The sequence below is a fragment of the Triturus cristatus genome, chromosome 3_2 (assembly GCF_964204655.1).
Source record: "Triturus cristatus chromosome 3_2, aTriCri1.1, whole genome shotgun sequence".
NCBI classification, from domain to species: Eukaryota; Metazoa; Chordata; class Amphibia; order Caudata; family Salamandridae; genus Triturus; species Triturus cristatus.
Window position 1 is genome coordinate 901,197,868 of NC_140584.1, and position 23,372 is coordinate 901,221,239.

Sequence of the window (23,372 nt, forward strand, 5' to 3'; positions counted from 1 at the left end):
GTTTCATGGCCACCACCAAGGGAGCCAACCACTCCGCGCTGTCAATGGGCTCAATGATTCCCCCTTCTTCCAGTCGGAGGAGCTCCTGTTGCACCGCTTCCCTAACGGCAATCGGGATGTTCCGTACCTTGTGCGCAACTGGCCGGGCGTTGTCCTTGAGGACGATTTTGTGGGAGAACTTCTCCAGCCTCCCTATCTTCCCGCCGAAGACCTTCGGGTGCCCGCTCCGCCATTTTCCTGCCGTCGACTCCTCTCCGTCCAGCGTCACTAGCACCTGGGTGTCCCCTCCTGAGTTCAGCTGTATTCCCAACACTCCTTGGTCCATCCAGCCCAGGACTGACGGTCCTTTCTCCGCGACGTACAGCTTGCAGAGTGCACTCCGCTCCTTGAACTGGAACTTCATTGTCTTGAACCCTACCATCGGGATTGGGTCCCCTGTGTAGGTGACAGGTCGAATGTCGGGGGGTTCTAGGTGTGCGCCCCACGTGGGTCTGAACTTCTCGCTCCATACTGAACGTTGAATGATCGTGTAAGGAGATCCTGAGTCCGCCACGATGGTGATGGGTATGCCTCCTATGATCATGTCGCATTGGGGTTTGCGCGATCTTCTCTCCTCTATGCCCAGTACCTGGTCTTCAATACACAGGACTTCCTCGTCTTCTTCACGGCCTTCTGCTTCTTCCCCCTCGTCCTGTGCCACGAACTTCACCGCCTGCTGTCTTCCTTTCCTGCGGCATACCTTTTCGTAATGGCCAACTAGGCCGCAGAACGCGCACTTGGCTCTGAATGCGGGACACCGTTTGTCGTGCGCTGCATGGTTCGAGCTGCCGCACCTGTAGCATTTCATGGCCTCGCCTTTGCCTTGTTTCCATGTCGGTCCGGGTCTTGGTTTCCCTGTGGCCGCTCCTCTGTACTCCCCCGTCGTTTGTTTCCCCCGCATCTGGTGGTCCGCGTCGTCTACTTTGCTGACTGTGAGTCTGGGGGCCTGTTCCCTTTTGGCTGCTTCCGCACAGCGTTTTGTTAGCTCCGCTCTCTTCACTATGGCGATCACTTCGTTCAGTGTCGCATCTCCATTCGCCCATAGTTTGTCCTGTACTGACTTGCTTGTCGTGTGCATGACGATCTGGTCCTTGATGAATTCGTCCTGCAGTCCGCCATACCTGCACGTCATCGCCAGCTTCCGCAGTGCCGCCACGTAGTCATCCACGGTTTCTCCTGCTTCTTGCTTCCTCTGCTGGAAGTTATAGCGGTCGATGGAGGTGCACACTGCTGGCCGGTAGTGGTTGTCCAAATCTTCTATGGCGTGGGTGAACACGTCTGTGTCCCCTACTGGTCTGGTGATCGGTGTAAGATTTTGAAACACCCGTATCCCTTCTGGTCCTAGGTTGTGTAGAAGTATCCTCTTCCTCCTGGCGCTAGAGAACGCCTCCTCGTTCTCATCTTCTAGCGCTTCCAGGTAGTTTCTGAAGTACTCCCTCCAGTCTTCCCACTTCATTATGGGTTCTCCCGGGCGTGGTAGGAAAGGTATCGGCGTCGTCAGAGTCGCCGACTGTGCACTCATTTTGGCGTCCACTTGCTTCCTCGGGCTACCTGGTGCGTCCGTCCCCGCTCCCCTGCTTCGGGTACCTGGGACTGCGTTCGAGCCGGCTGCTCCGTCGTCCCCTGACTCCGCCAGGATCTCTTCTGCGGCTCCGCCGTCCGCCTGCGATATCCTCTACCACGTGGCTGGCTCCTTCGTTGCCCACGTGCCACTCTCCGGCTTCTATCTGCCTCTGCCGCGCTCTCCCGGTGTGTAGGTGTCTGCTCTTAGTCCCTCCGGTCTTCTCACCGCGTATGGTGGTGTCTCTCCTGGTGGGCTTCTTCTCTGATGCAGGTTAGGGGGGGGCACCTTCCGCCTGTTGCACCTGGGGTTCTTCTTGTCCCAGTCTCGTCGCCACTGTAATGTTGCTGGGTGCCAGGTATATGTTGCTCACCCCCCACAGACTCACAGGAGACGTTCTAGGTGCTGGTGGAACCTTTATTCTAACTTCTAGAACACCTATAGAGAGAGCGCCGGGCAACACGCTCCGATCGCGTCTCTCGTTCGCGCGCTATCTCTCGCGCATGCGCAGTAGCGTCCGGACGGCCGCTACGCGCCCCTACGTCAATCCTTAGTGCGCGCGTCCACTAGACCGCGACACTACACAGTGTTGTTTAAACTAGTACAGTCTACCGAGTCCCCCGGTGAAGAAAAGTGTTGCTAATATGCTCATCCTGAGACTAGAGCTGACAGCTGATAAACCTTCCATAATATCCATGCGTATTTGCCTTCGGTTCAGTGTTGCCGGTGGGCGGGCCACTGATTGGGCTGTGGGGGTAGGGGCTGTGGCAGCCTGTGTAACCTTTTTTTCCAAATTAAATTCTGACCTTGCCCCAGCACACACACACCGCAGCACCAGTTCAGGCATCTAGGCGGAGGGGGGCACTGTTACGTGAAGAAGCAGCAGGCTACAGGCCTCTTAATATTGGCAGTGCCACCAGTAAAATAAACCAGACAGCAAGTACAATCCAAACTATCCATCCAACGCCGCTTTTTCTCGAGCATGGTGACTTGGTATGATTATGATGAACCGAGCAGTCCAAGGCCGCCGCCCGAGCAATCGTGCGACCGGCGTCGGGCGGGGCAAATGCACTGTGTGCAGCTCGAGTGAGCAGTAATGAGCACTAGTAAAGTCAGGAGGCTGGAAAGGCAGGGCTGTTGCCTCTTAAGCTCTGATACAGTTGTAAAGTCAATCAGCAAGTAAAATACAAACCATCTAACGCTGCTTTTTAGATCTCGCTGAGCCAGCGCTTTAGCGCTGCTCTCGCGAGAGCTTTTGTAAAAGGGGGACCTGGAAGTGCAAACTAGTGCTTTTCAGGCCTCCAAATACAGTGCATGTGCGCCGGGCGCGCGCACCATTTGGCAGCCTGAAAGCACTAGTTTGCACTTTCAAATCCCCCGTTTACAAAAGCTCATTTCGCGGCCGCTTTGATGTTCTCAGTGAGCCGCCGCGGCCACTGAGAACATCAAAGCCGCCGCGAAAGTGCTCACCATTTGCCACCCCCTCCCTTATCCCACTTCCTGCTTGTTGTGACTTGCTGCATAAATGATGACGCCAATAACAACGGAGATAACAACAAATCAGCACACGAAGGGGTGGAGCCGATGCGGAGATGCGAACCCAGTCCCCAGATCAAAAGTTGGCAGTTTTGTTTCTTCCGTACTCCCTTTCAGTATTTGTATAATATTGGGAGGCGCAAACAAATGCTAAACATAACAATAAATACTTCTGTTGTTTGGGTATGACCGTCACTTGCAGGGTAAATGCAGTCCAGTGCAAAACTCCTGAATAAACCATGAGATAAGGACATAGTGCAATGGTTTGTGGGGTTTCATAGCATACTTTCAGACTGGTGTTTGGTGAGAGGGTTTGATATGTAAAGATATCTCTCTTGTCTTCGGTCAGCCGCTCCTACGATGCGCGGCACACAGGAGTTTCACTCGCAGACTGCACTGTTTACTGAGCATAATTTACTAGGAGACCTCATTAAATCTCTGTTGAGTGAAGAAAGAGGCGCGCCTGTATCCCCCAGATAAAGCTCTTCTTTTCTTGTGACTGATAGCACCACCAAAGGCCTTTCAGCAAGACTCGGGGGCAGCAGGGCGTCCTTTGCAAAAGCTTTAAAACAGTGCGATGTGCTTGAAAGACTTTCCATTCCGTGTACCAAGCAGGCATGTGTTCCCAAATCACACTGCCTAACGCAGTGACAGGAACTGTAGAGCCATCTACTCAATCCCTGGTGTTGTTTCTTTCCTCTCTTTTCTTTCAACTTGTGCTCCATAATCTCAAGGTAACGCTCGCAAATTATAATATAAATAAGAAAGGAAGACACACTCCTTTCACGTGCTGTAAAGTGAAGTGAACCAACAATAGTGCTTGACACATAGATTGACAGCTTGAGTCCTGTGTTGTGCACATCAGAGTGACAATGTGGAAAGAAAGCACGCTGGCTGGCTCCATAGTCTGCAGAGATCTTACCATGCACAGGAAATGGGCTCTAAACACTGTCAATTGCCCCAAATGACCATGCTGTGCCCAGAAGAGAAACATTTTCATTTCAAACTGATTGGCCCAATACTGCTCTATTCACTTTAATTCAAAATTGGAAATCGTGCTTGCTTTTAATATTGTATGTGTGCAAACAAACAAAATAGATATGTTCCTGAAATGCAGGGCATACATAAATGAAATACATTTAATTTTAAGTCGTTCGTTAAGGATAAAAGCATATTTTGGAATTGATTTGCAAGAGTGCCTGTGTCAAACAGGAAGACTTCATTACAAATGGCGGCATTTTCAGAACTTCGCCGAGTACATGACTTGCTAATGATAAGAATGTATTTTTGATCAGTGCTTGAGTTCATGTTTTGTGTTATGGAGCTAACACACACAAATATAGTCAGGCACAAATGAAATGCAAGCATCAAAGTGTTTGTACCTGAAAGTCCGATCGTTTGCCTTCAACAGTGCATGTTATGAGTGTCACTTGGCCGTGTGACAGTTTGTGGTTCATGAATCGCAGCAAACAGCTGTGTTAAGAGATATATTGTTTGCATTAAATATTATATTATGTGCAACTACTGATTACAAATATGCAACCATCCTTATGTTTGGTCTGTGTACATATAGCATATTTAGTTTTAAAAGCCACCATATTTTTTGCATTTTACAGTGGCTGTGAGTTGCACATCAAGTAGGGTTTGCCATTCTGCTAACACTGCCCTAGCCCTTCCAGTCTTTACAACTCATAATCCCAGTCTGCATAATTCCAGTACACTCAAACCAACATAATTAATATCCATATAATTCCACTGCACACCATGCCACATAATTCCACTACACACATCCACTCTACACTACAAAATTCCACAACAAACAATTCCAATCCAACCCACATAATTCCCCTCCTCACCACATACATCCACTCTACTCCATAACACATGGGTAAAAGACATTTTCACTTACAATGCCAATAGCTCTAACTCTCGCAAAAGCATGACCAATTGGCATTGCACAAAATAAATTCAACTTCTCAACATGCCACATAATTCCACACCATAAAATACTACTTCACACCATGCCACATAATACCACTCCAAACCATCCCACATAATTCCACACAATACCAAATAATGAAATGCCACACAATTCTACACCATACATCATTACATTCCACAAAATACCACTCATTGCAGCAGAATCAAACTCCACATAATAACACCTTACTCAATACAACATAAATGCACCCCACATCTGGGTGCCTCTCCCACTCATCCCTCTCTCTCTTTCTCTCTCTCTCCTACCCCTCTCTCTCGCTCTCTGACACACTTATCCTGTATCTCTCATGTGGTTAACTTCAGGTGTTCAAGCACAAATTCTTTCCCTTGCCTTTTCAAGGTTTCCGTCCCTCAAACTCACGCTCTCCTACACTTCTTGACGTGTCTTCTGCATACACAGGCTCTTTATGCGTTTGTGGCCTGCTCTCCCTTTCTTTCTCTCACACTCCTTCTACTCCTTGTTTCACTAGCTGTTCAAAATACATTAGGAGGGCGGGCATGGAGTCAGAGCGCAGCTTATAAAACGACCCCAGCCTCTACGCCGAAGTGGTTGCTGTTGGATGCCGTGCTCTGCGAGGGGCAGGGCTTTGAACGCCTAGGCGTTTTTTTTCTTCTATTATTTTTAAGTTACAGACTTGAAGCTCTGTTTGCCGGTGATAAGAGCCTCCCATCTAAATTCGGATACCGCTTTCGTGCGCACATTAACTCTTTCCATGGCAGCGGCAGCGCTCTGAGCCCCCCCCCCCCGAAACTTGTACCCCAGAGAGTCCGGCGCAAATTCCAGTCGGCATTTCATCACTTAAAAGACTACATACATCTTGTTGCCCCATAGTAGATGGTGTAACCAGGCGATGGCTGGGCTTCAGTTCATCTCACATCGACCGCCGACACCTCGAGTGCGCTAACTGCGCTTGTGAATAACTTGTGTGAACAGTGAGTCTCTCTCACTGCCCGGACATGGGTCTCCCAGAAGATCACGCACTCGCTCTAAACCCGGATCTCGTGACCGCGAACGGAGCCTGCAGTGAGGGTGCAAAGCATAAAGTCTTCTCCCGCAGCACTTAAATGCCATCCTCTCACACTCACCCATGCATGCTGCTGCATTACACACTGCTGTACGCCGCACACTGCTGCACGCCGCACACTGCTGCACGCCGCACCTACTGCTGCACGCCGCACACTGCTGCACGCCGCACACTGCTGCACGCCGCATACTGCTGCACGCCACATACTGCTGCACGCCGCACACTGCTGCATGCCACACACTGCTGCACACTGCTGCATTACTCACTGCTGCATGCTGCACGACACTGCCGCATGCAGCACACTGCTGCACGCCGCACACTGCTGCATGCCGCTGCACGCCACACAGTGCTGCATGCCTCACTCTGCTACACAAAACACTGCTGCACGCCTCACACTGCTGCACGCCTCACACTGCTGCACGCCACACACTGCTGCATGCCGCACAATTCTACACGAAACACTGCTGCACGCCACACACTGCTGCATGCCTCACACTGCTGCATGCCTCACACTGCTACACGAAACACTGCTGCACGCCTCACACTGCTGCACGCCACACACTGCTACACGAAACACTGCTGCACGCCACACACTGCTGCACGCCGCACACTGCTGCACGGCACACACTGCTGCACGCCGCACACTGCTGCACACCACACACTGCTGCACACTGCTGCACACTGCTGCATTACTCACTGCGGCATGCTGCATGACACTGCTGCATGCAGCACACTGCTTTTATGCAAGTTTATGCTACTGACATTGTAAATGACAATGCCTTTTATTTGTTTTAAAACCAAAACATAAATAAAAGGCATTGAAATTTTACAATGCCAATAGCTCAAACTCTTATAAATGCGAGACCTATTGCATTGCAAATGCTTGTTATCGAGTGTGGTGACTCATCACTTTCCTTGGAGAGTCAAGCTTGCAACCGGAGCAATGCAGTTATAAAACTGGTGTGCAATAATACTCCTGGCCCTACAACACCAGTGATAAACACAGTACCCACAACATATTGTAACCGCTGATTCTCCATCTCCAGGACACAAAGAATAGACTTCACACTTGCATTTCTTTTTAGCAAAGAGAATCTGGTCAATTTCTGAGGTCTCAGATGCAATCTTTTGGCTTGTCCTATTCAGGCCTGGGCGTAATTCACAGAGTTTTGCTCAGCGGAACTCCGCGAAGTTACAAAAAAACTCTGCGAAGTTCCTCGAGTGGCGAAGTGCAGTGCGAGCTGCAGTTTGTGATGCTATTCCTGCTGCTCAGGTAGAAATACTAACTGAGCGGCAGCTCATGCTCACGAACTTACCGTTTGTAATTGTGAACTTAATGATCGTGAGCGGGGAAAAGACTCGGCTGCACATCGCGAAGTGGAGTTTTCTGCACTCTGCGAGCTCCGCGGAGTGTGGAGTGCAGAAAACTCCGCAAACACTGCAAATGGAGCAAAGTTCACCACCCAGGCCTAGTCCTATTAGGCCCAAGTGAATACCAAAATAATCTGTTATGGTTTGATCCTCAACCAACAAATTGGGGGTGCATTTTCACATGATCCCATTGCCCACAGACTGTTGGGGTCACACTGCTCACGCTACGACTAATTGTTAGATTACCGCTGCGGTGACGTAATTCTCCCTCACCTCTTATCTACATTTGTATTAAGCAGAGCTTTGTCTGTGCCCGCTAACATAAAGTGGGGTTGTTACTTGAAATAGTAGTGGGAATCAATGTCATAGTGAACCCCACAGAGCACCCCACTTCAGCAGCTTATGCTGGGACTGCCACTTGGTTAACAGAACTGCGTTAGGGAATACCATGATTAAATGGTGTGGGCTGTTGCTGACATGCAACTTTAAGTAACCTACTGCTGCTTTTTATTGAGCGTGGTGACTTGGATGGTTTGGATTTTACTTACTGGTTTAGTGTACAACTGTATCAGGGGTTAAGGCCTGGCCCTGCCCTTTCAGCCTCCTGACCTGACTAGTGCTCAGGCTTCACATGGTGCCCCGCCCATCGCCGATTGCTCGGGCCTCGGAATTCTGCTCACTATAATCCGGGCGGGGCACCATGTGCACCCTGAGCACTAGTCAGGTCAGGATGCTGGAATGGCAGGGCCTTGTCCTGGCCTTAACCCCTGATACAGTTGTAAATAGTCTGCCCACCACATGTCAGAATATATGGTTTTACACCGCATATTTCTCAAAGGTTTTTCTCCCATTTTTATTTTCTTCATTTGTAAAAAGTCCCATTGTTTACCCCCTCGCTGTCGCTTTACACCCACTTTCTTAGCACAGCCTTCCAGCCTTTTACTCCTCTATCTTTGTATCTGTGCTGTCTGTGTTTCCGCCATTGAGTGCTCCATTTGTTTGTAGGATAGTAACATTTAAGGGTATGGGAAATAAATGTTTCCCTACAGACAGTATTTACTGTGCTGCCGACTACAGAGCATGGAAAACGTTGTGGGTAACTTAATTATAGTTTGCCTGAAATAAAAGCCAGAGGAGGAGAGTAGATATCTCACAGGGAAAGAAATCCAAGAAGGAGGTGGGTATAATTGCAAAGGTGGTGAAGGGGCTTGAGGGTGAAAAGATGGAGCTAAAAGCAGTAAGAGGGGCAAATGTCTAAATTGACAGAAAAAGGCAGTGGATGGTGACTGTTTAGTAGGACATTTTGAGATCGACTCCAAGTAGATCATGAGACAAAGACACTTGATAGCTAAGGGCTCACCAAAAAGTAACGAGACACCTATGGTTTGTTGGTGCAGTTTAAATCAAGGATGCCACTAACATGTTAAATGTCTGGGTTTCCGTAGCTCTCGTTCTTGGAAAATAAGCTTAATATAGGGCAGCACGCCGCTACACAGAATGTGTACTCTCAAGAAGGTGTTCTTCCATCACCCAAATTATCTACCTAGAAGTACTTGCAAAGTCCAAACTCATGACTTGAATATTCTCAGATGTCAGCAGAGATCATTTGACTTGTGGACTCCTTCTGACTGTATTTATTAAACACCACTCTGTCCTATGTCATTTTGAAAAGAAAAGATTCTCCCACTGTGAGAAAGTGGCTCTGTATATACTGTTCCCAAATAGGTACAGTGTGTACCGAGTCCACAGTCCCCAGAGGTTTGGCAGAGGTTAAAGTTAGATATAACCTTACTCTTTAAAGTGGTAGCTTGGCCGAGCAGTAAGGCAGTGTCAGAGGACAGTGTAAAGTGTTTGTTGTACACACTTAGTCAGCAAATGGTCTCACACACTCAAGAACTGATCTCTAGGCCAATGGTTTATATAAAAAATATATGGTTGTTTTATTTTAGAACCAACAATAGGTATCAAAATATACTTTCTCAGAGTGAGATGCTTTAGTTAAATACTTTGCAATAGGCAATTGACTTTTGCAGATAATAGTTACAGTTTTGTTGCAATAGGCAACACAATTTCAAACACAATAATACATTGAACTCAATGGGAATTTTAAGTTATGTGCAATTGATTACTTTCAGGATTACTTTTCTAACTCCAGGACTGCATCCTGGGACAGTTCTTGGAAACAAGTGAGTAAATTTGTTTTAGTTACTGTTGTGATTTTTACGCAATATTTTGCTATTTTAAAAGTTGACACTTAGAAACTTTTTCTAATCAAATTACCAATGTTATTCTATGGAAGGAAATTCACTTAGCAGGTAAGTGGGGTTATGGTTACTTTTTCTAGGTCAGTGTTGGATCCTAGATCCAGCACTAGTGTACCACCTGTAAGCAGTTGAGAAACTGCGTTTAAGTTACACAGGCGATTTTTAATGAATATTTAAAAGTTAGCAAAATCGAAACTTAGAAGAAATTTCATAGAAAAACAGTCAATGGTTTCCTAAGGGAGAAAATTCAAGTTAAGGGTAAAGTATGTTCTTGTTACTTTTGTAATCCAGTGCTGGGCTCCTAGGCTCAGTACTGGGGCATCTATCTAAAACAGGTAAGTAATTACGTTTTCACAGTTGGCACGATTTTTTAAGAATATTTGTAGTTTGCAAAAACCGACACAGAAAAAATTTCACAGAAAAACAGTCAATGGTTTCCTATGGGAGAAAATTGAGTTAGTGGCAAGTACGGTTGTAAGTACTTTTCAGGGTCAGTGCCGAAAGAACCCAGGACCAAAAGGCCTCTAGATTTGGGATGATGGGGAAAAGGGGTCCTTGTCAGCGAGTTCCCAGAACTGCATAAGCATGGTGTCCCAGGCTGTGCCAATAGGGCATCGGCGTATGCGTTGGGCTTCTACCCTGTGCAGCGCAGAACTTTCCACAGCTCCCCATCTGAGTAGTGCTTTGTGCCATTGGTAGAGATCTGAGGGGTCTGAGACTCTCCAGTGCATGGTTAGGAGACGCTTTGCCAACAGGAAGGCAAGGTTATGAAGTGCGCCCATACCTCATGGTTTTTTTGCCTGGAAAAAATACCTAGGGCACTAACCTCCCATGAATGTGAACACTAAAGCCATCACATTTCCTTTTCATATTTAAAACTAAACCATGTTGAGAAAGGTGTTGGACACTAAAGCAGTCCTATTTACTATTCCCACTCAAAACTAATCCATCTTGGGAAAGGTATTGAATACTAAGGTGGTCAAATTAAGTATTCCCTGGGGATGGTGTTGGATACTAAGGGTGTCAGATTTATTATTTCCTCTCCAAACTAAACCACCTTGAGGAAGATGTTGGACACTAAAAAGGTCAGATTTACTATTCCCACTCCAAAAGAAATGATCTTGGGGAGGTTGGTGGACACTTTAGTGATTAGATGTACTATGCCTATTCCAAACTAAGGGGCTCTTTCGGATAGAGGAAGGACCGTCACCGCCAGCCATGCAGTGGCGGTCCTGCCATCCTCCGACCGCGATTTTCCCCCGTCAAATTTGGATGGCGGGGGAATCTCATTGAGACCGTGGAGGTCGCAAAGACTGTCTGCCGCGGAACCGCCACAGGCAATCCTCACGATTGCCTGGCGGAGCGGTCTTCATCAGTAAAATGGAGGCGGTGCCTAGCAGGCACCATCCGCCAAATTACGATGTTGTATGTGGACAGCCTTTCCATGGCAGTGGAAGCGCCATGGAAAGGTTTGTGAGCATTGGGTTTGGGAGCCTATTGCGCTCTCCACTTGTGTTGGGGATGGTGTTGAACACTAAAGGGATGAGAGTCACTATTCCCACTCTAAACTAATCCATTCTAGGGAAGGTTTTGAACACTAAAGCAGTTAGATGTACTATTCCCAATCCAGACTGGAGCATGTTGAGAAAGGTTTTGGACACTAAAGGAGTCAGATGTACTACTTCCTCTCGAAATGAAACCATCTAGGGTTCAAAAGGGGTAATTGCTACTATACTAACTCCAAAAATGATTAAAAAATACAAAACACTACTAAATCACTGTAATATATATAAATCTATAACAACTTATGCTGAACTATTATTTAATAAATGTTAAATACGAAATGCATTTCAAACACTTAATTAAAAAAATTGGTATTTAGTTTAATACCTTACATTTATTTTTTAAATATATATTTGTTGATTTTTTACATTATGTACAGTATATTTATTGAATTTTAGTACAGAAAAAAAACATTTTCTAATGCAAAATGTATTAATAAAAAATAATAAAATCTTTGTTTATGTTCAAAACAAAAAATAACGATCAAATCACAGTCTTAATTTATATTCCAAATGTCATTTAAAACATTTTCAGAATTATAATAAATTTTTTTTTTTAAATAATCAAAAAAATATTTTTTTAAACAAATAAATATAGAAAGATCAACAGTATACCAATAAAAAATAGATAATGCCAACTATTAAATGCAAAACTAAAATCTTAAAATGCATAACATTATCCTAACCCATTTCCAATAAAAAAACAGCATTCCACTACTAAAAAATAATACATTATTCTGGGGGTGTAGCTTGCCGGAGCCGAAAATGGCCGCCTAACAGAGAGGCTCCGGACTTCTCACTAACAATCCTTCAATTATCCTGTATTCGCTTGGGACAGCACCTCCCGAAAATTGCAGGATTTTGAGGCGGAAGTGATTCTCTGCCTACTGATGCTCCCTGACTGCCCTGGGTTAAGGGCTACTCGAAGAACTGCTGGAGGCGACGCTGTGAGCGGACTAAGCCGCACATCCCCGATCTCCCCTCACCGACTTGCTAGCCGGAGGTGCATCCGCGCCAGGTCACTGCACCGGAAGGAGCGAGTCGGAGCCTTTGGCGGCGTAAATCGCCCAAGACGCAGCTGTGGATTGTGGCTGGCAGTGCGTGGCATGCGACGCTCTGTCCTGGTGTGAGAAGGTGTGCTGGGACTTACCGACGCGCCTGCCTGGAAGGTCGAGTTAATCAGAGTGGTTCTGGCAGCTGCGGAGGGTGGGTGCGCTCGGCCCAGAGGTGAGGTGGGTGAGACGCGGCATCCTTGCCCGGTGGCACGCTCCGATTCCTGGGAGCGTTGCCGCGTAACTGTGAAAGCTTGCTCCTGCCGTCCGATCCTAACTGAATAGCACAATGAGAGGGGGGCGTCCCGCTGCTGGCAGTGTCCAATAGAACCTATTGTGAGATAGGCAGCTTGGAGGACTGAGCATTACAACCCCCCTCTGGCCTTTCTATCCTTAAAACGCCTATCAATCGGTTTGGCTGCTGGTTCTGCTCCCCACAGTTGCTAAGTACATTATTATTGACCTTCGTCGACACGTGTGGTCCTGCTGATTTGATGCCCACGGTGCTGTGTTGCTGGGAGCTTACACTGCTCGGTGGGGTAGGTCTCGATGCGCTAGGTCCTAGTGCTCATAGATCTGATGTCACACATACTGGTGGATCGGGAGCCCTTTAAGTGGTCTGGTGTGCTCGGCTATCATTTAGGTGAGCGGTGTGACAAACTGTGGTGGTACATTGCCCCTTTCCTCTTGTTTAACATCCGCTGCAACATACGCTATTATGGACTGCTGGTGCGCTAATACTTCAGGACCTTGTGGGCTCTCTCGCTGCTGGTGGCAATGGGTAGAACGGATAAAACGCAACAGAAGTTATCTTTTGAGCAGCGCAAGCCTAGAGAACGCGCTCAGTCAGCTGATGATCGAGAGCAAGGCGATGAGCGAGAGCAAGTTTCCCAAGCTGGGGACATCAAGGATATGCTTGCCTCGATGGAAAAGGGTCTGCAAAATACACTCACGGTCTTAGGTACGAAGATTGATTCACTTTCTTATTGCATGGACCGGATGTCCGAAAGGCTCGACAAACAGGCGGAACACATTGATATGGCAGAAAGGCATATCTTCGAAGTGGAAGAGTCACAGACTGAAATGGACTCAGGCCAGAAACATATAGACCGGATGCTACAAGTCCTACAGGATAAGACTGAAGACCTAGAGGCGAGGTCTCGAAGAGGAAACCTACGAATTACTGGCCTGCCAGAATCGACAGCTACTGGTAATATGGAGCAGTTTGTAGAGAAATTACTGGTCACGCTCCTGGGTTCTGATACATTCTCGCCCATGTTTGTGGTTGAGCGTGCGCATCGCTCCGTGGGCCCGCGCCCGGCATCTGCTGCCCCTCCACGGCCAATAATAGCAAAGTTGTTAAATTACCGTGATAGAGACGCGGCGTTAAGATCTGCAAGAGTGAAACAAACTTTGGGATCTGAGCTCGCCTTATTTCCAGACTTTACTATAAAAGTGCAGGAGGAGAGACGCCAGTTTGTGCCAATCAAGAAGCAGCTAAGAGAACGAAACATTGACTATGCAATACTGTATCCAGCCCACCTACGCGTCAACCGTCAGAGCAAGTCACACATTTTTACAGACCCCAAGTTACTGCAAAAGGCCATGAAAGACTGGTCCAGGGAAAAGCAACACAGCCCGGACCGGGAGGCCTCGGCTGGGTCGGTTGACGGCTCCATGGAGGAGCAGGACTGATATCTGCTTGTTCCTAACACAGATAAGATCCATGTCCTTGGGGGGGGAAGTAGTTTGCTATTATTGTTTATTAAAGATACTGGCAGCCGGGAAACATTGGGAGGTGACTTGGCGGGTCTGTTGTTTTGATAATGCCTACTTCAGTGGATTTATTTCCTGATGACTAAGGGTGTTGCAGATTTGAATATTTATTAAGTTTCATTATTATATTATGTGTGGGGGGGGGTGTGTTCTTTACTAATGCTTATAATTTGCGTGTGAGAGTGCGAAGGGTTGTTAATTGCTGCCCAGTAAGCTGACGGGGCATAGTCGGCAACCTCCGCCTACGAGTGTAATCCACACCAGGGTGAATTGTTTTAGTTGCTTCTTGGTGGGAGGGACTGTTGCCTTTTGGCTTGAGGCAGCGCAATGTATGTTCAGTTACAGGAGGAGTTATGAGTATTTTTTGGTCATGTGCTGGTTGGGGGGACCTTGATGTGGGTGGGGGGTTATTAAGACTCAGACATTATATTGTACCTGCTCTTGAGCGATCACACTTTCTATGCGGTGCCACGGTTTCCCACACTACTGGGATATGGCGACGATGACCGATCCTAAACCACGATCAGATGGGAGCGATCGAAATCCTCAAGAAGACACACTTAAAGCACTCACATGGAATGTAAGGGGACTGAATGACCACAGGAAAGTTTGAAAAGTCCTTTCTTATCTGATGAGGCATTATATAGATGTGGCCCTCCTGCAGAAAACACACCTCGCTCTTTGTTCTCCCATGCTACGTAGTAGGGGCTTGCTAAAAAACATTCATGCTGCGGGTTTCACCACACACGGGCGGGCGTGCTTACATGGGTAAACCCTAAATCTGCACTAACGATTCACCCATTGCAAACTGATGCCGAAGGTAGATATGTCATTACTAGATGCTGCAGGAAGGGCATGGATTTGCATATCGTGAATGTATATGGTCCAAACTTTGATAATCCTGAGTTTTTTACTGCACTGGCTAATAGAGTGGGAGGTCATGATGACACACTTCAGCTGTGGGGTGGCGATATCAACCTGGTTCGAGATCCCAATTTAGATAGATCGGGAGGTCCTGTGAGACACATGACAGCTGCAGCCAGAGAGGTTGAATGTTTGCTAGTTCGGTTTGACTTGAGAGATGTATGGCATTTGAAACCTCCAAACACAGGAGGCTACACGCACTACTCAGCATATCATAATTTACACACACGTATAGACTATTGGCTTGCAGCTAGCTCCCTGTGCGATAAGGTTCGTTCGTGCCAGGTCCTCTCACAAACGCTTTCGGATCATTCGCCGATCCTGTTGATATTGGACTCTCCTAGCAAGCGTATACCCCCATTTACTTGGCGCTTTCCCCCCTATTCGCTACTGGACTCTGTATTCAAAGAAGAACTAGCAGAAGCAATTAAGACCTTTTTTGATAAGAACGTGGGCTCTGTGGAAGACTACCAAGTCGTCAGGAAAGCTTTTAAAGTTTATATCAGGGGGATCGCCATGTCAAACCACTCGGGGGTTCACCGCTCTATACATAATCGCCTGACGGACTTAGAGGGAAAAATCAAAACTCTTGAGCGCAGCCTGCTGATTGATGCAGATAGCTCGGCTAGGGTAAAACTTGCGGAGTTGGTGGAAGAATATAATATGGCGGCTGACGATGAGATCAAACACCTTGGTAAATATGCCACTGCTAGGGGATATGGTGAGGGTGAGAGACCGGGGACAGTTTTAGCACAATTACTTAAGAAACGTAGGAGGTGCAGCATAGGGTGGTGGTTAACTGCGGAGGGTGAGCTTTTAACTGAGAACACAGAAGTCGCGGAAAGGTTTCGACAATACTATACTGCTTTATATGCCTCCAGAAACCTTGCCACGGACGAAGAGAGGGAAGGGAGTGCTCCGGGTTCCGATGGACTCACGGTTACATTCTACAGGGCATTCATAGATTTATTGCTTCCGCGACTAACTACACTATTTGACGACATGTGTGTTACGGGACAAATGCCACCTTTCATGTCTGAGGCTGTGATAGTTGCTCTCCTTAAACCTGGAAAACCCTTGGAGGACTGTGCTCCGTATCGTGCCTTGTCCCTCCTTAAATGTGGACACGAAGATATTTGCTAAGATTCTAGCTAATCGTCTGGTCCCTTTAGTCCCAATCTTAGTCGCTCTGGAACAAGCGGTGTTCGTTCCCGGCCGAAATTTAACTTATAACTTACAAACGGTTTTTGGAACCCTGCAACACATCAACCCAGAAACACCGGCTGTGGCGGTCTTCCTAGATATAGAAAAGGCATTTGATTCAGTAGAGCGGCCATTCATGACACAAGTGCTAACTAGGATGGGAGTTAGCCCGTTTTTTCTACAATTAGTGGGCACACTCTACAGCAAGCCCACGGCCCGTATAAAAATAGGCAATATAGTGACTGACCCCATTAGCATTACACGAGGCACGAGACAGCGCTGCCCTTTATCGCCGCTGCTTTACGCTTTAGTTGCAGAACCCCTAGCCTGTGCAGTACCAGAATACCATCAGAATCGGGGTATATGCTTCCCGCATTATAAAATTATAGTATCCACATACGCTGATGATACTCTCCTGTACATACGACACCCGGAATCTAATCTATCGGCAGTGCTACTGGAGGTGGTGCCATTTGGTGGCCTTTCGGGGCTACATGTCAATTGGTCGAAGTCCATTATCTTTCCTCTTACTCCGAACACCCCCCAATTTGACATGGATTATTCCCTGCTGTGGACCACGGAGGCTGTACACACGAACTCCGACATTGTATTCAGAGAGAATTATGGGACTGCCTTTAGCAAGCTAGAAGATGACATAGAGAAGTGGATAAATCTACTGCTTTCCCTTCTTGGCAGAATATCCATCATGAAAATGGTAGTGCTCCCACGACTTCTGTTTTTTTTTTTACCAATATATCCATGGTTATCCCGCAAGTCTTTATTGACCGCCTTATTTCACTCATGGTTAGATTGGCATGGGCAGGTAAGCAGCCACGGGTAAAGTGGCAGATATTAGTACTACCTTACTCTATGGGCGGGTTGGGGGCACCGGATTTTAATTTATATTCTAGAGCTGCAAAGGGTGCACATGCCTAGTATTGGATGCATGGCTTCCCAGACATACCACACCTATGCATAGAATTGGAGGTGGTGGCACCACGGCCTCTCCCTTCGCTGCTGTTTCAGACCACTGACCGTGGGACATGCATATTAGACTATTAATGCCACAACACATGCCTGGCACTATTTACTGCAATTACAGGCTGGCGCGATCCTTTATCCCCCATCAGCTTTGCTAGATTGGTGTATGTGGTTGCCTCCATGCAGAGAAAGAGGGGTCACGAGAGTGCTTCACACTATGGGTGTTGGGGAGCTGTTTGATGGTGAGGTTGCTAGAAAGTGGGAGGAATTTAGCAATAATGATTCTGCCCCAACTGTACTGATGAGATATTAATTTCACAGAACACGACATGCAATGAGAGAGCTACTGGGGGACGAATATCTAGAACCGCTGGGACTACTGGCCTTAACACTCATTATACGAGCAAAATCCCCCAAGCGCATAGTTGCGACCATTTACATGTTATACAGAGCCAATCACTACACCAAAGCATGATTAGCGTGGCAGCACGACCTGAACTTAGGAATAACTGATACCATGTGGACCTGTTGCTGCACCAGCAAAAGGCGTATTTCACTCAATGGCAGACACCGTCTGGTACACTTCAAATATATAAACAGGGTATACTACACGCCAGAGAGGCTACACAGGTATGGCCTGCGAGAGGACGCGAACTGTGACAGATGCCATGCTCAGTTTACGGACTTCTTTCACTTGGCCTGGGTATGCCCAGGCATAGCTGCCTTTTGGGGCTCAGTCGTCAAGGAAATAGGTCAGATCACGACACTGGTCCTAGAACCTGATCCTACACTTGCACTATTAGGTTATTCTAAATGTATTCCCAAGGTGACTCGTAGGTTGGTTGACATGGGAATGCTGATGGCCAAGCGCAGGATTGCTATTAACTGGTCCCGAGGCCCTTTCCCTATGCTTACCCAATGGAAGCACAAAATGACATTCTGAAGTACACAGATAGAGGTTTTCAGTGAGCTTCTCCCCCCACTCAATAGGCCCAAGAACTTTTGGGAATTATACAATATTTATCGCCTTACTTCTGATAGTGGCAATAATGATACATCCGTTCAAACTCACAGTTAGGACATTCACAATAGCGGGGTCACTCGTACCTATTTGACAGAGAACACGGTTTATCACCAAAGGCTAGTTGTAACTCGGAATGGGTAAGTTCTTAATCATGATGACCAAAATGTACAAACTTGACTGGAGAAGTTGTGTGAGTAGAAACTGTGTTCATGGATTCTTGGTATTACCGTCAAGAGGTGTTGATTGCTCAATGTTGAATATAATCAAACTGTGTATGGTATTAACGTTATACTGAGTCCTATGGTTGTATATTTTATGAAAACAAAGAAATCAAATAAAAAATAATAAAAAATAATACATTATCCTAAAAAATATATTCATGATAATATTTTGGAAAGGAGCTACATCAATATAAACAATACAAATAAGCACAAATTAATTAAATATATATAAAAAAAATTTACATTAAAAAAATACAAATATACTTTCAAATAAACAATTATATGAATATACACACTATTACTAACACCAATATTTTTATAAGAATATATTTAACAATTGTATCGAAAACATAACTAAAAAACGATGCAAGATTTTTACCTACGCTATTCCTGTCAATGATATTTACTGCATCATGATAATCTTGTGACAATTTTCTGGTATCGCAATATTACGAACACCCCTATGCTTTAGGTGTGGAGACGTGCATGCATTCAACTCACCTAAAGACTATCCATTTACATATGTCTCTGTCTACCAGTTAGGTTTTTTTGCAGACAGGTAATTTCTTTTCCATTCTGATACATGAATTGAAGAAGCCCGCCCCTTGCAAAAGGCCGGTCTTGCAAATGAATGACATTATGTGATAGGCAGATGGGCTGGCATTACCAATATTTATTGCTGCTGTCTGGGGTTTTTCAAACAACTGCAGTTCTTTGGATTACTGGTACAGGGTACGCATCACTGAGACATGCTGAAGTCTGTTTTAGATGTATCAGAGTTAAGGCACTCTTCTTCGGGAGGAGCTATGATAGAAAGTAAGTTAGCAATAGAGTGCATATTGCACGAAGCATCAGACAGACTATTAGGATGAGGACTATGGAACCAGTTAGATTTTCTTTCAGAATTAGGATATTAGCATCTCTGTCACATTTAAAGAGACACAGTAATATCATAAAACTGGCCACCTTTCACGTAGATAAAATCACCATCTGTAGCAATTACTTTAGAAGACACTACCACCTCCAAAACCCCCTGCCCCTTTTCAGTTTGGTGAAGCCATCACTCCTTGTGACCAGGTGGTGGTGAATATTTACATTCTTAGAAAGTGAAACCTCACCAATTCAGATTTTAGACATACTTCTATTTCGCCTACATCCCAACATCCTATATTTTTAATTCAGCATCACCTTTGTGCTTTGTTCATGCCTTAAATGTAATTTCTACTAAGGCATTGCAGAAAATATGTTTTTATGATTTTCATTTGGCAGGTCTAGTTTTTAGTTGCTTGATTTTCTTAGTTAAAGTGAACTTTGTTTGTTGCTCCTGTTATTCCTCTCCTTTGTGGCTGAATGAAGCCTTGAGCTTGTCATTCTCCAACAAACAACTGAGCAGCTTGGGATGATCATATGAACTTTCTAATCCTGTTTTCATTTATATCTCCAGTTAATTCAGGTACAATCTCAGAATGGCTGACTGAAGTCTAAAAGTGCTTTCATTTAGTAACAGGCTATCTAGTTTTATTCTCTCAAAGCCTAACTGGATTGTTATGACATAATTTTCATTCGGTCAACATCATTCCAAAATCTAAACCGAGTGTGATATGAGAAACCATAAAGTGGAATGAGGGCTTTATTTTGTTCTCCTATGTCCTTCTCTATTTCCCCCTTACTCCTCGGTGGCCAGAAAACATCTTCTGCACTGGGTATGGAAAGCATTCGCTAGCTACATAGCTTTTCATGGTCAATCTCCAGTTTACTTGGCGAAGTTGCTTTACCCATAGCACCAATCCAGAAGATTATGCTCTGTAAATCACAACCTGCTGCCATTTAGAACTTTCTCTTGCAAGAAACTTGGGGAAGGAACTCTTCAAGTATAGGAATCATCTTTTTGGAACTCTATTACACTGTATTTTAAATTGGGGGCTGCGCAAAAATAACTTTTCAGCAAGACATATGGTTAGTTATTTATATGCTTTTTCATCATTGCCTACTGCGAAAAATTAGCGTGGCAGCACGACCTGAACATAGAAATAACTGATACCATGTGGACCTGTTGCTGCACCAGCAAAAGGCATATTTCACTCAATGGCAGACACCGTCTGGTACACTTCAAATATATAAACAGGGTATACTACACGCCAGAGAGGCTACACAGGTATGGCCTGCGAGAGCACGCGTACTGTGACAGATGCCATGCTCAGTTTACGGACTTCTTTCACTTGGCCTGGGTATGCCCAGGCATAGCTGCCTTTTGGGGCTCAGTCGTCAAGGAAATAGGTCAGATCACGACACTGGTCCTAGAACCTGATCCTACACTTGCACTATTAGGTTATTCTAAATGTATTCCCAAGGTGACTCGTAGGTTGGTTGACATGGGAATGCTGATGGCCAAGCGCAGGATTGCTATTAACTGGTCCCGAGGCCCTTTCCCTATGCTTACCCAATGGAAGAACAACATGACATTCTGCAGTACACAGACAGAGGTTTGCAGTGAGCTTCTCCCCCCCACTCAATAGGCCCAAGAACTTTTGGGAACTATACAATATTTATCGCCTTACTTCTGATAGTGGCAATAATGATACATCCGTTCAAACTCACAGTTAGGACATTCACAATAGCGGGGTCACTCGTACCTATTTGACAGAGAACACGGTTTATCACCAAAGGCTAGTTGTGACTCGGAATGGGTAAGTTCTTAATCTTGATGACCAAAATGTACAAACTTGACTGGAGAAGTTGTGTGAGTAGAAACTGTGTTCATGGATTCTTGGTATTACCGTCAAGAGGTGTTGATTGCTCAATGTTGAATATAATCAAACTGTGTATGGTATTAACGTTATACTGAGTCCTATGGTTGTATGTTTTATGAAAACAAAGAAATCAAATAAAAACTAATAAAAAATAATACATTATCCTAAAAAATACATTCATGATAATATTTTGGAAAAGAGCTACATCAATATAAACAATACAAATAAGCACAAATTAATTAACAAATATAAAAAAAAAAAAAATGACATTAAAAAAATACAAATATACTTTCAAATAAACAATTATATCAATATACACACTATTACTAACACCAATATTTTTATAAGAATATATTTAACAATTGTATCGAAAACATAACTAAAAAACGATGCAAGATTTTTACCTACGCTATTCCTGTCAATGATATTTACTGCATCATGATAATCTTGTGACAATTTTCTGGTATCGCAATATTACGAACACCCCTATGCTTTAGGTGTGGAGACGTGCATGCATTCAACTCACCTAAAGACTATCCATTTACATATGTCTCTGTCTACCAGTTAGGTTTTTTTGCAGACAGGTAATTTCTTTTCCATTCTGATACATGAATTGAAGAAGCCCGCCCCTTGCAAAAGGCCGGTCTTGCAAATGAATGACATTATGTGATAGGGAGAAGGGCTGGCATTACCAATATTTATTGCTGCTGTCTGGGGTTTTTCAAACAACTGCAGTTCTTTGGATTACTGGTACAGGGTACGCATCACTGAGACATGCTGAAGTCTGTTTTAGATGTATCAGAGTTAAGGCACACTTCTTCGGGAGGAGCTATGATAGAAAGTAAGTTAGCAATAGAGTGCATATTGCACGAAGCATCAGACAGACTATTAGGATGAGGACTATGGAACCAGTTAGATTTTCTTTCAGAATTAGGATATTAGCATCTCTGTCACATTTAAAGAGACACAGTAATATCATAAAACTGGCCACCTTTCACTTAGATAAAATCACCATCTGTAGCAATTACTTTAGAAGACACTACCACCTCCAAAACCCCCTGCCCCTTTTCAGTTTGGTGAAGCCATCACTCCTTGTGACCAGGTGGTGGTGAATATTTACATTCTTAGAAAGTGAAACCTCACCAATTCAGATTTTAGACATACTTCTATTTCGCCTACATCCCAACATCCTATATTTTTAATTCAGCATCACCTTTGTGCTTTGTTCATTCCTTAAATGTAATTTCTACTAAGGCATTGCAGAAAATATGTTTTTATGATTTTCATTTGGCAGGTCTAGTTTTTAGTTGCTTGATTTTCTTAGTTAAAGTGAACTTTGTTTGTTGCTCCTGTTATTCCTCTCCTTTGTGGCTGAATGAAGCCTTGAGCTTGTCATTCTCCAACAAACAACTGAGCAGCTTGGGATGATCATATGAACTTTCTAATCCTGTTTTCATTTATATCTCCAGTTAATTCAGGTACAATCTCAGAATGGCTGACTGAAGTCTAAAAGTGCTTTCATTTAGTAACAGGCTATCTAGTTTTATTCTCTCAAAGCCTAACTGGATTGTTATGACATAATTTTCATTCGGTCAACATCATTCCAAAATCTAAACCGAGTGTGATACGAGAAACTATGAAGTGGAATGAGGGCTTTATATTGTTCCCCTATGTCCTTCTCTATTTCCCCCTTCCTCCGTGCTGGCCAGAAAACATCTTCTGCACTGGGTATGGAAAGCATTCGCTAGCTACATAGCTTTTCATGGTCAATCTCCAGTTTACCCATAGCACCCATCCAGAAGATTATGCTCTGTTAATCACAACCTGCTGCCATTTAGAACTTTCTCTTGCAAGAAACTTGGGGAAGGAACTCTTCAAGTATAGGAATCATCTTTTTGGAACTCTATCCCACTGTATTTTAAATTGGGGGCTGCGCAAAAATAACTTTTCAGCAAGACATATGGTTAGTTATTCATATGCTTTTTCATCACTGCCTACTGCGAACAAATTTACATGTCAGTAAATCTACATATGTGAATGTACTCATACACTTTGTATTAAATTTACTACTGCGGCTAGTCA